This window comes from Stegostoma tigrinum, chromosome 2 (assembly GCF_030684315.1).
Source record: "Stegostoma tigrinum isolate sSteTig4 chromosome 2, sSteTig4.hap1, whole genome shotgun sequence".
NCBI lineage: Eukaryota > Metazoa > Chordata > Chondrichthyes > Orectolobiformes > Stegostomatidae > Stegostoma > Stegostoma tigrinum.
In genome coordinates this window covers 111,310,727-111,326,466 of record NC_081355.1, presented here as the reverse complement: position 1 = coordinate 111,326,466, position 15,740 = coordinate 111,310,727, and the positions used below count along the sequence as shown (strand labels likewise).

The 15,740-nt window shown below is 44.4% G+C and overlaps 1 protein-coding gene and 1 long non-coding RNA gene across 5 annotated transcripts in view; one reads left to right on the top strand and one right to left on the bottom strand.

The window, feature by feature from the left end:
- LOC125446424 (G patch domain-containing protein 8) overlaps positions 1–15,740 on the bottom strand; it is a 563,528-nt gene that overhangs the window by 72,763 nt on the left and 475,025 nt on the right. The gene's annotated exons all lie outside the window — the stretch shown is intronic.
- LOC125446448 (uncharacterized) lies at positions 10,810–13,989 on the top strand. The gene is made up of 3 exons (XR_007246405.1): positions 10,810–10,915; positions 13,624–13,694; positions 13,838–13,989. It is a non-coding gene; the product is annotated as an uncharacterized LOC125446448 (long non-coding RNA).

The following is a 15,740-nucleotide window of genomic DNA, read 5'->3' as shown; positions in this document are numbered from 1 at the left end:
GCTATCAGTGAGGTGTGATAGAGTCTGGCCTAAAGGATTTGCTGATCCTCAAAATGTCGGACTGAGATGACATTACCGAGCCATTTTCTTCCTTCAGGCTGTGATCAGAGAGCTTTCTTCGTGCACCTTCTGGAAGAAGAAATGTGTGCATATCTCCACCTGCTCCACAGAGCAGACCCTGAACTGAAAAGTTACCTTAGAGGACTCCGAAGCAAAGAGCAAGGCTTGCTGAAATGTGTGGCATGTCAGCAGCCATTTAGCTTACTGCATTGATATTGGCTCTTTTGAAAGAGTTGTCAATTAGATTAGATTCCCTACAGTGTGGAAACAGGCCTTTCAGCCCAACAAGTCCACACTGCCCCTTGAAACATCCTACCCAGACCCATCTCCCTATAATCCATACACCCCTGAACACTATGGGCAATTTAGCATGGCCGATCCACCTAGCCTGCACATCTGTGGGAGGAGACCAGAGCATCTGGAGGAAACCCACGCAGACACGGGGAGAATGTGCAGACAGTCACCCGAGGCTGGAATCGAACCCAGGTCCCTGGCGCTGTGAGGCTGCAGTGCTAACCACTGAGCCACCGTGCCATTCCCTTAGTCCTACTTTCCTGCTTTCTTTCATTTACAGCATAGATTTTACCTTTGAAGAATTTATCCATACCTTTCTTCAAAGTACTATTGAATCTATTTTCACTTACTTTCATAGCACATACAACAAAAATCAACTATTTTAACAATTACCTTACATGTCTGCCCTCTTATTACTGAAGCCTCCAGTCAGTGCAAGATAAGCCTCTCTCTATTTGCTCTATCAAAGCCATTCATGTTTTTCCTGTATGAAATTAGCTGTGGGCGCACAACAAAAGAAACTATATTCACACTAAGTGGCCAGGCAGCTAATTTTAGCCTAGAAAATTTGCCAGCATAAACCTTCGAAATACATTGTAAGCCACTCTGTGACAATAGCTCAATATGCTAATTTTATGGAAATGCATGGACATTTTTCGCATAAGCTGTTGATTGCTATGCCCTGTTTATATCGTGCAAAAGAAAAAAAGTATTCTACTATTCAACAACTGCTTGAGAAATAATAAGCATGATATTTTAAACAAAACCAAAAGTATTATCGTATCAAACAACTCTGCTCAGTGTTAAGAGCTATCAATGCCCCCTTGTGAATTTATCATTCCCTATTTCAGGTAGATGTTCTCAGATTTACTCTTAATAGCAATTGGAATAGAGCCAATTCTTTACCAGTGACATGCATTGTAAGTATGAAATTTCCACAGAACTGGCACTTTAGTTATCAGGATTTATCCTGATCGAACCCTATGATGGGAAATAAAGATATAGACTATTAGGAGTTCACAAGTGGTTCGAAGTCCTAGATCAGTTAGTTCAGTTGGTTAGATGGCTGGTTTCTGATATAGAGAAGTGATAACAAAAGCATGAGTTCAATTCATGCACGAGCTGATGTTACTATGAAGGTCCTGTTTTCTCAACACTGCCCTTCATCTGAGGCATGGTGACCCTCAAGCTAAACTCACCACCCACTGTCTCACTTTAATGAGACAGCAGACCTCTGGTACTGTATCTTAACTGTAATGTATGCATGACCACAATCTATGTCTTTTGGTATTCTTCAGTTGAGGTACTTTTAAGATAGTTGCTATTAAACAATTTCCACCTGCCTATAAACTTCAAGTTCACTTTATCAGCATTCATTTTCTTTGACAAATGTGTTGCACATAATTATGACCATTGCAAATGAAAGTGCATTGCTGTTTCCAAAACCTGTTTCAATTACTCTAAACAGTCAAAGAGAACTTCACGAAGGTCCACATTACTAGTTCTGGTCAGTAAATGCATCTTAGGAGCACAAAAGCTGACGTTTCGGACCTGGAACCTTCATCAGAAAAGGGGGATGGGGAGAGGATTCTGAAATAAATAGGGAGGGAGGGGGAGACAGACCGAAGATGGAGAAAAGAAGATAGGTGGAGAGGAGAGTATGGGTGGGGAGGTAGGGAGAGGTATGTCAGTCCGGGGAGGACGGACAGGTCAAGGGGGCGGGATGAGGTTAGTAGGTAGGAAATGGAGGTGTGGCTTGAAGTGGGAGGAGGGGATAGGTGAGAGGAAGGTTAGGGAGGCGGGGACGAGTTGGGCTGGTTTTGGGATGCAGTGGGGGGAGAGGAGATTTTGAAGCTTGTGAAATCCACATTGATATCATTGGGCTGAAGAGTTCCCAAGCAGAATATAAGTTGCTGTTCCTGCAACCTTCGGGTGGCATCATTATGGCACTGCAGGAGGCCCAGGATGGACATGCCGTCTCAGAAATGGGAGGGGGAGTTAAAATGGTTCACGACTGGGAGGTGCAGTTGTTTATTGTGAACCGAGTGTAGGTGTTCTGCAAAGTGGTCCCCAAGCCTCCGCTTGGTTTCCCCAGTGTAGAGGAAGCCACACCGGGTACAATGGATGCAGTATACCACATTGCCGGATGTGCAGGTGAACCTCTGTTTGAGGTGGAAAGTCATCTTGGGGCCTGGGATGGGGGTGAGGGGAGGAGGTGTGGGCGCAAGTGTAGCACTTCCTGCGGTTGCAGGGTAAGGTGCTGGGTGTGGTGGGGTTGGAGAGGAGTGTGGAACGGACAAGGGAGTCACGGGGAGAGTGGCCTCTCCAGAAAGCAGACAAGGGTGGGGATGGAAAAATGTCTTTTGTGGTGGGGTTGGATTGTAGATGGTGGAGGGGTCGGAGGATGATGCTTTGTTTCTGGAGGTTGGTGGGGTGGTATGTGAGGACCAGGGGGATTCTCTTTGGGCAGTTATTGCGGGGGCAGGGTGTGAGGGATGAATTGTGGGTGACTCGGTTGAGGGTGTTCTGTACCACTGCGGGGGGGGGAAGTTGCGGTCCTTGAAGAGCGAGGACATCTGGGATGTACGGGAGTGGAATGCCTCATCCTGGGAACAGACCTGGGTTCAAATCCTGCCACAGCAGATGGTGGAATTTGAATTCAATAAAATATCTGAAATTAAGAATGTAAAGTTGACCATTGTTGGAAAAATCCATCTGGTTCACTAATGTCCTTTAGGGAAGGAAACTGCCATTTTTGCTTGATCTGGCCCACATGTGACTCCAGGCCCACAGCAATGTGGTTGACTCTTAACTGCCCTCTGGGCAATTAGGGCTGGGCAATAAATGTTGCCTAGCCAGCGACACCCTCATCCTGTGAATGAATAAAAAAAACTTCCAGACAGTGCATGCTAGACCTGAATCATGCATTCTGTTAAATAGATTTTTTTTCTCATACCTTATTTGCTACATTTGCAAGTCAATTTAAATCTGTGCCCTAACATACCCGATCTTTCACCCTATCACACAAGCAGCTGGGACCAGTAATAAATGCCGTCCGGCCACACACAGCTCCACAGGAGAATAGGGAAAAACATTTACTCACTTCAGAATTCTCATGATATTGAAAACTTCAACAAGATTGTTTACTTGAGAGTAAAGGCAAAGAAGCAAAGACAAAGGAGAGCCAATGGGCATGATCTATGTGGATTTCCATGAAGGGTCCAGGCCCGAAATGTCAGCTTTTGTGCTCCTGAGATGCTGCTGGGCCTGCTGTGTTCATCCAGCCTCACATTTTATTATCTTACAAAGGAGAGCCAATGGGCATGATCTATGTGGATTTCCAGAATTCCATTGACAAGGTACTGCACAGGAGGCTGCTATATAAGAAGCGAGCCTGTGATTTTAGGGGCAAGGTACTAGCATGGATAGAGGACTGGCTGACTGGCAGAAGGCAGAAAGTGGGGGTGAAGTGGGGATGGTGGCTGGTGACTACTGGAGTTCTGCTGGGGTCAGTGTTGGGATCACAACTATTCACATTATACATTAATCAGGACGAAGAAAATGAAGTCTTTGTTGCGAAGTTTACAGATGACACAAAGATAGATAGAAACAGGAAGTGTTGAGGAAGCAGGGAGGCTGCTGAAGGGCTCGGACAAGCTAGGAGAATTTGCAAAGAAGTAGCAGATGGTAAATAAAGTGGGGAAGTGCAAAGAAGTGTGACAACACTTGCTCACAAGGATAGAGGCATAGACTATTTTATAAATCGGGAAAGGCTTAGAAATCTAAAGCATAAAGGAACTTGCGAGTCCTAGTTCAGAATTCTTTTCAGGTTAGCATGTAGGATCAGCTGGCGGTTGGGAAGGCAAATGCAATGTTAGCATTCATTTCATTAGGGTTAGAATAGAGGAGCAGAAATGTACTACTAAGGCTGTACAAGGCTCTGGTCAGGCTGCATATGGAATGTTTTGAGCAGTTTTGGCCCATATATCTAAGGAAGGATGTACTGGCATTGTATGGGTCCAAAGGAGGTTTACAAGAATGATCTGAGGGACAAAGGACTTGTCATATGAGGAGCGGTTGAGGACTCTGGGTCTGTACGTGATGGAGTTTAGAAAGGTGAGAGGGGATTGTTGAGAAGTTATTTCCACTAGTCGGACAGACTAGGGCCTGAGGGCACAGCCTCAGTGTGAAGGGTGACCCTTCAGAACTGAGATGAGGAGAAACTGATTTATCCAACGTATGATGAACCTGTGGAACTCATTGCCGCAGAAGGTTGTGGAGGCCAAGGCATTGCATGTATTTAAGACAGAGATGGACAGGCTCATGACTAGTAAGACAATCAAGGATTATGGGAAGAAGGCACAGGATTGAGATTGAGATTGAGAAACATATCAACCATCATCGAATGGTGGAGCAGACTCAATGGGCTGAATGGCCTAATTCTGCTCCTATGTCTTATGGTCCTATGGTCTTATGTTGGTCAGTGACCAATGGGGTAATGCAGGATCACTGCTTGGACTCCTGGTATTCACAATAGACATTAATGATTTAGATAAGAGACCTAAATGAAATATTTCCAAGTTTGCAGATGACACAGGGCTGGGTGGAATGGCAACTGTAAATAGGGTGCAGAAATGTACCAGTTTGATTTCGACAAGTTCAATGAGTGAGCGCATTCATGGAAGATGACATATAACATGGATAAACATGAGATTATCCAGTTTGGCAGCAAAACCCAGAAGGTAGATTATTACCTGAATGGCAATAGATTGGGAAAGGGGAAGATGCAACAAGACCCTGGTGTCCTTGAACACCAGTTACTGAAAGTAAGCACATTGAAGGTACATCAGATAGTGAAGAAAGCAATTGGGATCTTGGCTTTCATTGCAAGGGGATTTGAGTACAGAAGCAGGATGTCTTCCAGCAACAAGACATTTGAAGTTTCTCATCCTTAGGGTCATTATTCTAAACTCTTCTGTTCTCTTTCCAATGTGTTGATATCCTGTACACACTTCCAGCTGCTGTACAACAAGTGTGTTACATAAAGTCAGCAGAAATTCCTTGCTCCTATACTCTGTATCCCTACTCAGACTGCTGAGACTCTATACGCTTTATTAATTGCTCACTCCTGCTATTTTGCCATTTTCAGTGATCCATGTACATATACATCCAGATGCTGCACTCCTTTACATACTGAATGCCAATTTTATATTGTCCTTTAATGTTTTTCCCATGAAATGCATCACCTCACATTTCTTTGCATTGAAACTGATTTGCCACTTATCTGCCCACTCAACCAACTTGTCCATGTCCTTTTGAAGCTTTACACTATCCTCCTCATAGTTTACCATGTTTCCAAGTTTTATATTATCCTTAAAATGTGAAATTGCTCCTTATACCTGAAGACCTAGATCATTATACCAGCAACAGCACCAGTCCCAACACCAACTTCTGGAGAACTCCACTACAAACTTTCCTCCAGCCTCAAAAATATCCAATGATGGTACTCTCTGTTTTCTATTGAAATTGACTCAGTCAATTCGTTATTCACATTCTTATTGTCCCCATTATTCCATGAGCTATAACTTTTCGCATACGTCTATTGCGTGGCATTTTATGGAATAACTTCAGGAAGTCAATGCATATCAAATCAGTTATGCAAAGGACATTATTAAGCTGGACAGGGTTCAGAAGAGATTTAGCAGGATGTTGCCGGGTACGGATGGTTTGAGTTATAAAGAAAGGCTGGATAGGCTGGAACCTGTCTAAGTGGAGTGTAAAAGGTGGAGAGGTGACCTTATAGAGGTTTATAAAATCATGAGGGACATAGATAAGGTGAATGGCAGGGGTCTTTTCCCTAGGGTGGGGGACTTCCAGGCTAGGCAATATATTTTTATGGTGAGAGAAGAGAGATTTAAAAAAGATTTGGGGGCAGATTTTTACACAGAAGCTCGTTCGCATGTGGAATGAATTTGCTGAAGTGGTGGATGTGCATACAATTACAACATTTAAAAGACATTCGGATCAGTACATGAATAGGGAAGGCTTGGACAGATATGGGCCAGGAACAGATAGGTAGTTTGGGATTATGTTCAGCTTGGACTGGTTGGGCAAAAGGGTCTATTTCCGTGCTATATGAATTTATGATGCTATGACTCTGAAGGCACTATTTATAGTGAAATGCAACTTTCCATTTTAAAATCCATTCTGGCTCTTCCTGAACAATCCTTCCCACCCACCACAGCTGTGAATTATACAAATTATTCTTCTCACAAGATTTCCATCCCCCAACCACCACCAAACTGACAGGTCTGTAATTGCTGGGCTTTGCTGAACAGGGTGCACTGTCTGTAAATCTCCGGTCCTCTAGCACTGCCCTTGAGTCTATGGAAGGCTGAAAAGTTATGGCCAATTCCCATTCAATTTCTGCTTTGAATTCCTACAACATCTTTGGATGTATTTCAACTGGTCCCAGTGCCTCATCAATTTTAATAATTGATTGCCTGTTAATTGATTCTTCCTTATCAATTCTGAACCTTTATGGCGCTCGAGCATCCTCTTCCATGGCCTGGGTAGAATCCATTTCCTTGGTGAAGACAAACACAACATATTCATTTCACTTATAATAGGAACTGCAGATGCTGGAGAATCCGAGATAACAAAGTGTAGAGCTGGATGAACACAGCAGGACAAGCAGCATCTAAGGAGCAGAAAAGCTGACTTTCCAGACCTAGGCCCTTCATGAGAAAAGGGTCTAGGACCGACACGTCAGCTTTTCTGCTCCTAAGATGCTGCTTGGTCTGCTGTACTCATTTTACACCTCAGTCTTTCCTCTTTCCTCCGTGTGTAAGTCCTTCCGTTCAATCCCTAATCAATTTTACTGCTCCTTAAACTGCCTTTTTACAATTAAAAAGTTCATAGAAGAATTTGGGATTCCCTTTATGTTGGCTAACAGGCTTTTATTGTAATTCCCCCTTGCTTCTCTAATGTGCTTTTTCACTTCTCTTGAACGTTCTGCATGCTTCTTGGTTCTCAATTGTATTAACTCCCTAATTCCTGTTATAAGCACACATTTTCTTCTCTAATTTCCATCGCCTTTGCATTTTCTGGCTTATCCTTTTATTTTTGTACTCACTTGCACATTGTACTGGGAGTCATCTGGAGATTGCTACATTTGAGAAATCTTGTTTTTTTTATAGCTAGCTCCATAAATCTGATTCCTCCCTTCCTACTGAAGTCATCGGTAACAATATAGACTACATTCTCTGGCTGTTGACTCTCTCTGATGGATGTTTTGCAGCTGCTCAATGTCATCCTTGACCCTGGCACCAGGGAGGCTAAACAACAACCTGGAGTGGTCATGGAAATGTCTTCCTGTTCTCCTAACTAATGAATGCTCTATTGCAATTGCTCCTCCTTTCTTCTTCCTCCACTCATTAAGATCTGAACCATACATAGTACCACAAGTCTATCACTGAGGAACTCCCTTGAGGAGGCAATACCCTCACGAGTTTCCAAAACAGAAAACTGATTTTGAGCAGATACCAAGGGAGGTGATGGCCTGGTGGTATTGTAGCTGGACTATTAATCCACAAACTCAGCTAATGCTCTGGGGACAGGGGTTTGTATCCCACCATGGCAGATGGCAGAATTTGAAATCAATAAGAAAAAAATCTGGAATTCAGAACCCACTGTTCACTATTAAACCAATTGCTGGAAAAACCCATTTAGCTCACTTATCAGCTCACCAATTCCCTGGCCCCCAACACCTCATACAATTCCCTGGCCCCCAACACCTCATACAATTCCCTGGCCCCCAACACCTCATACAATTCCCTGGCCCCCAACACCTCATACAATTCCCTGGCCCCCAACACCTCATATTCACCATGGACGTCCAGTCCCTGTACACCTGCATTCCGCATGGAGATGGTCTCAAGGCCCTCCGCTTCTTCCTGTCCCGCAGGCCCGACCAGTCCCCCTCCACCGACACTCTCATCCGCCTAGCTGAACTCGTCCTCACACTCAACAACTTCTCTTTTGACTCCTCCCACTTCCTACAGACTAAGGGGGTGGCCATGGGCACCCGCATGGGCCCCAGCTATGCCTGCCTCTTTGTAGGTTACGTGGAACAGTCCCTCTTCCGCACCTACACAGGCCCCAAACCCCACCTCTTCCTCCGGTACATTGATGACTGTATCGGCGCCGCCTCTTGCTCCCCAGAGGAGCTCGAACAGTTCATCCACTTCACTAACACCTTCCACCCCAACCTTCAGTTCACCTGGGCCATCTCCAGCACATCCCTCACCTTCCTGGACCTCTCAGTCTCTATCTCAGGCAACCAGCTTGTAACTGATGTCCATTTCAAGCCCACCGACTCACACAGCTACCTAGAATACACCTCCTCCCACCCACCCTCCTGCAAAAATTCCATCCCCTATTCCCAATTCCTCCGCCTCCGCCGCATCTGCTCCCACGATAAGACATTCCACTCCCGCACATCCCAGATGTCCAAGTTCTTTAAGGACCGCAACTTTCCCTCCACAGTGATCGAGAACGCCCTTGACCGCGTCTCCCGTATTTCCCGCAACACATCCCTCACACCCCGCCCCCGCCACAACCGCCCTAAGAGGATCCCCCTCGTTCTCACACACCACCCTACCAACCTCCGGATACAACGCATCATCCTCCGACACTTCCGCCATTTACAATCCGACCCCACCTCCCAAGACATTTTTCCATCCCCTCCCCTGTCTGCTTTCCGGAGAGACCACTCTCTCCGTGACTCCCTTGTTCGCTCCACACTGCCCTCCAACCCCACCACACCCGGCACCTTCCCCTGCAACTGCAGGAAATGCTACACTTGTCCCCACACTTCCTCCCTCACCCCTATCGCAAGCCCCAAGATGACATTCCACATTAAGCAGAGGTTCACCTGCACATCTGCCAATGTGGTATACTGCATCCACTGTACCCGGTGTGGCTTCCTCTACATTTGGGAAACCAAGCAGAGGCTTGGAGACCGCTTTGCAGAACACCTCCGCTCAGTTCGCAACAAACAACTGCACCTCCCAGTCGCAAACCATTTCCACTCCCCCTCCCATTCTCTAGATGACATGTCCATCATGGGCCTCCTGCACTGCCACAATGATGCCACCCGAAGGTTGCAGGAACAGCAACTCATATTCCGCCTGGGAACCCTGCAGCCATATGGTATCAATGTGGACTTCACCAGTTTCAAAATCTCCCCTTCCCCTACTGCATCCCTAAACCAGCCTAGTTCGTCCCCTCCCCCCACTGCACCACACAACCAGCCCAGCTCTTCCCCCCCACCCACTGCATCCCAAAACCAGTCCAACCTGTCTCTGCCTCCCTAACCGGTTCTTCCTCTCACCCATCCCTTCCTCCCACACCAAGGCGCACCCCCAGCTACCTACTAACCTCATCCCACCTCCTTGACCTGTCCGTCTTCCCTGGACTGACCTATCCCCTCCCTACCTCCCCACCTATACTCTCTCCACCTATCTTCTTTACTCTCCATCTTCGGTCCGCCTCCCCCTCTCTCCCTATTTATTCCAGCTCCCTCTCCCCATCCCCCTCTCTGATGAAGGGTCTAGGCCCGAAACGTCAGCTTTTGTGCTCCTGAGATGCTGCTTGGCCTGCTGTGTTCATCCAGCCTCACATTTTATTATCTTGGAATTCTCCAGCATCTGCAGTTCCCATTATCTCTAGCTCACTTATGCTCTTTGAGGAAGGAAATCTGTTACTCTCACCTGGTCTCGCCTACATGTGACTCCAGATCCACAGTAATGTCATTGATACTCAACTCCCTCTGAAATGGCTCAGTAAGACACTCACTGCAAGGCCAGCTACGGAGAGGTGATAAATGCTGGCCAGCAACACCCATGTTCCGTGAGTGAACAACAAAAATACAAAATACCTGGTTGTCTTCCTTGGACTGCTTGGCAGTTACCCAATCGCTTTCTGTCTCCAGGTCATTACAGTGTGTGACCACCTCTCCAAACATACTATCCACCTAACTCTCACTCCCTAGTTCTGCAATGAGTCCTGTCGTTGTGTGAGCTCGGAAACCTAGTGTTTACGTTACTGGAGCAGGCACTGGTCTGACACATGTGACTGCCCAGGGCACCAGTGAAATCCCTGACTAACCATGTATTACAAGCCAAATGTTCCACTTGAGCTCCCAAACCTTAAAATTCACTCCCTTACATTAAGTTTTCGGTACTTTCAACTACTTCATTATATTATCCCTGACTTTCCCTTATTCTGGTGTTTTTCAGTTAAATCCAAGTATGGCTTATTCTTCATTTCCTAATTTACAGGAATTTAAAGACAGTCCCTAGTAGCTGTTTCCTCCCAACCAATAACTTTCCAGATTTTCTTGATGTCACCACTATTTTTTTCTGATTCTCCCGTCAAACTCAGTGCTAGCTGGTTCTGAGCAACTAAATGGCTTGCAGCAATGTAGGTGTACAGCCTCACCCACAATTTATTGTATTTCACTCTTAGCTGCTCCCTCATGGCCTGCTGTCCCTCCCAGGTAAGTTAATGCTGAACATCTGCAGGTGTTCCTTTCACCCACTTTCTAGGAGATGGTGCTTTATACACATCAATCCTTCAAAACTTCTTTGAACATAAAGTGATTCCACTGGTTTGGACGCAAGCAAATGCAACACAGTGAAACAATACAGAAGGAAAAAGGAAAACAAGGAATTAAATGGCATTTCTGAAGATGGGTCCTGACCCAAAATGTTAGCTTTCCTGCTCCTCTGATGCTGCCTGGTCTGCTGTGTTCATCCAGCTCCACACTGTGTTATATCAGACTCCAGCATCGGCAGCTCTTTTTGTCTCTGAGTGAATTAAATGGCTAGTTAGCTTGCTACAGTCTTGCTTCAGGAAATACTGAAAACTATTATAAAGTAAATGAGAAAGTTCAATGCAGAAATTTAGCTTCAAGCAATTCAAAAGGTATGTGTACCTTTATTGTAAGGACTTTGAAATATAAGTTTAAGAAAGTTTTTCTGCAATTGTGCAAAGCTTTGGTAAGATCATACATGTACTCCTGTATATAGTTTTGGTTACCATATGTATACCACATAGGAAAGAGTACAACAAAAGTTCACAAGGGAAAAACAGGTTTTATGAGGAATGATTGACTAGATTATGTCTATACTCTCTGGAGTTTAGATTTTTGAAAAGGAATCATACCAAACATAAGATGCTGAGAGAACTTGACAACGTAGATACAGAAAGGTTGATTCTCCAGACTGGAGAGTCTATAATTTGGGAGCATTTCTTTCTAGATAAATGGTTGGCCATGACTACAGAAGTAAACAGGAATCTCTTGATTCAAAGGGCTGTGAATGTTTGGAATTCTCTACTCTACAGGACAATGGATGATCATTCACTGGGATATTCAAAGTTGAGATCAATACCGTTGGTATCTAAGGAAATCAATGTGTATAAGAATCAGGTGGAAAAGTAGATTTGAGATTGAAGGTTACAAGTAAGAAAAAGCTCAATAGTCACAGGGCCAATTTTTTATTTTAAACTGTAACCATACAGCTTTTCTTCTGTGTAGCAATACACAAATAAGAACATGATACAATGGCACAGTTGAAACAACCATTTTTTTGCTTTGCCTGAAAGCAGCAGCTTTCTCCTATTTTGGCTAGAATGTTACTCTGTCTCATTAAAATCAACTTCTGTTCAGGTGCAGTCAAGCAGAAAATCCCCAGTTCTAGGAATTCCTTATGGCCTGTCTAACTTGGGACATGGCAGCTCAATACAGTTTGATAAACCTAGTGTGTTGCGACACACCTATACTAGAAAGGTGAAGTAAGCCTCAACTGTGAGGTCCAGACCATTAATTCTGAATAAACAAAAGACTGACATTTAAAAAAAATTACTGATGGACATGAGGACACAATACAATTGGCATAGTGGGCTTGCCAACTCTGACCACTGACAGGTGCAACATTTTCTGGCTGCACAGCCTGGCATGGTGTGTGAAATGTACCTGTACTAATCTCTGCAAATACTGCGAGAGTCAGCTCCAGTGTGTTACCTCCAGGATGACATCTTAAAGGATGTCACAGCTTATGTTATGATCACTTTAACCAGATGATCCTTTACCAAGAGGTCTTTATTTAATCTTGTCTCGTCACACAGTCTAATATAATATACATTACCAAGTCTAATAGAACTGGTTCCTTGGTGGCTTTCAGTGCGTCTTGTCATTCTAAGACAATAGTCTTTGAGAATGGGCACATTTCTTGCAAAAAAATTTCCAGTTAGTTAATTATCCACAACCATTCACAAGTGGATGTGACAGGAATTCAGAGATTAAATCTGATTTTTTGGTGTCATTACCTCTGTCTATAACAGACTGCTTCTGCTGTTTAGCATGCATGCAGTCCTGTATTAGAGTTTCAAGAGGTTGAGTGTGCATTTTTGGTTATGTCCAATTCCAGGTATGCCTTACAGCATTCTTCATTGTCAATCACAACCAAATCTCAATGCTATATCCTATGTCTTGCACATTGTCCACTGAGAATTGCATTGCAAATGTCTCAATGTATTTTGTACATCAATGTGCAATTTCTTTCTGCTGATATCTTACACAATAAAGATGGAGGGAGCAGGAAATTTGTAATTACATTTTGTGCTCACTAACGAATATTGGCCTGACAACTCGCAGAATGAAAAGACTTTGCACCAGAGCACATGTGTTTGGCAGCTGTGCTGGAATTTTAAAGATCTGCATATTTTGGTAGGCATCATGACTTCACTTCTTGGCCTACATGCGGACCTTGAGCTGGCTCATGTCTCCAGTGCACTAACCATTCAACCTTCCACTCCTTACCATCCTACTAAGGGCAGTTGGCTGGGTCATGATGCTGCAGGCCCAATCCAAGTCTCTGCAATGATGGTTGGCAGCTCCACCAGGAGAGGCAGGCATCGCTCAACAGAAAGGAGAGAATAAAGATGACTCAAAATGGTGCTGCCGTCATCTGCCTGGGTGGAACTGATAAACGAAAGAACTAGTCGGGCCATTGGGGAGCTGAAGGCTCAGACTTGGTACTGGCCTTTCACCAAGGGCCCATCAATTCAGTATTTAGTCTCAGGCTTCAACGGTCTTTTGTCTGTTTCTAGGAGGTCACCTCATTTGAGCTGGTGGCATCCACTCTCAGCTGGGGATGCTCCAATGTTGACAATATATCTGAGTGCGACTTTAATTTCCCTCAGGTTGCCCATTTACGTGGAGCGGGCAGCAGATCCAGTTTTTAGTCTTTCCCTGGGATGAAGGCATTGGAAAGGTAACCTCACATTGCTCTGCTTCGTCTGTCATTTCCCCACCATATATAACTCCATCTCAACAGATCTGAGGAAATTTAGACCAAAAATGCATGTGTCTGAATCCTGCACTGACAAATTTCTAATATGTAGTTTCTATTGGCAGCTTACTACAAGAGAGAGAAAAAACACAGAAATCGAAAGCCGTGTTAGAACATTTTCAGTGACTTCTGGAACCGAGGTAGAGGAGAAAGGCAAGATGTGCTCTACTGCATCTACCCAGGACCTGGATCGAAATAGCATCTTTGTTTCTGAAAACTTGACTTGAATTAAAATTACTCCATGTTCAATATTGTGGTACTAACTTCTTTCTTGTTTTGAAGGGATCTTGGAGTATACTACCAACTTTAGCTTTTAATGATGGGTGAGCTTTGAGTCTTAATAGTGACCTTGGAGAGAAGCAGCTGGGGACCCTGAAGCAGCTAATATTGCACAACGTATGTGCACAAAATAACTTTTAGCAATTTCAAATAAGTACTTGGTAAGGCAATCTAAGCAGGGAAGTGCTGAAACAACCTCAAAGCCGGTACAGTGTCTCCAATTAGGGAGGAGGCAAGTTAAAAAATAAAAGGGAATTTAATACAATCATCAATTGCCTGTATTTACAGACAGAAGTACATTGACATGTTTATTGTAATTGTTATAACAGTGATAGTTTGTTGTTATTCCTCCTCTGAAACTGATAACAACTTCTCGTATCCACACATGTGCAATGAATCGTAGAAGTCAAATACAGTTGCTACCAGTGGTTTCCTATTCCTCCATAGGATGTGCCGTTGAAGTATTTGCAGATGGAAATCATCTAGAAAGTACTGAATTGGCAAATGTATTCACTTTTGACACTCTTTTCACAGTCTCTCCAAACCCTTGAACAAGTTAGAAAGGTTGGATAGGCAAAAGCTGTTTAAAGTTTTAGCAAAAATCTGTAGCTCAGGTTGTGGGTGAGGTTGTCGGCTTGCTCGCCGAGCTGGTTTATTTTTGTTCAGACGTTTCAGCACCATGCTAGGTGACATCATCAGTGAGGCCTCCAATGAAGCGATGTTGTTCTACTCCACTTGAAATTTACAATGTCTGGTCTGTTATGGTGAGTGCTGTCATTTTCAGTTTTGATCTGTACAGGTTTGTATATGAGGTTCAATTCTGTACGTTTATTGATTGCATTACAGGTGGAGAACCATGCTTCCAGGAATTCCCATGCATGTGTATGTTTGGCTTGGGCTACTCTAGTTACTTTGTCCCAGTTAAACTGATGGCCTTCATTGGCTGACTGTACCAATATTGAGGAGAGTTCATCGTGCCGTTTTGCTGTAGTTGATGTTCATGTATTCTGATGGCTAGTTTCCTTCCTGTATGTCCAATGCAATGTTTGTGATTTATTGCATGGTATTTTGTAAACCACGTTGGTTCTGCATGTTGTGGGAAAGGGCTAGACCTGTCTCCCCAGGAGTTTAGAAAAGTAAGAGATGAAGTTCAGAGGCAGGAGTCAGGAGAAAGCGTAAGGGGACTGCTGGGAAGGGGACCTTTTCATTTTAAAAGACTTACTTCGTGGAATCATTGGCCTCCATTTGTTCAGTGGCAGGAGTTGGGAGAGAATGCAAGTGGACTGCTGGAAATGTTAGCTTTTCATTTTAAAAGAGTTACCTCATGGAATCAGTGGCCTCCATTTTTGCAACAGGAGCAGGAACAGTGAGAGCGTGGACCCGGGGGGCTGCGGGAAAGGTAAGTGCTTCATTTCGGCAGCAGAGCTGAGTGGGAGCGGTCGAATTGCACTATGGGAAGGTGAGTGAACTGATATATTTGGGCAGAGAGTCGTGGGTGCCTGGAACACTTTGCCAGCAGAGGTGGTAGAGGCAGGCATGATAGCGTCATTTACAATGTATCTAGACATACACGAATGGGCAGGGAGGAGAGGGATACAGGTCCTTGGAAAATAGGTGACAGGTTTAGATAGAGGATCTGGATCGGTGCAGGCTTGGAGGGCTGAAGGGCCTGTTCCTGTACTGTAATCT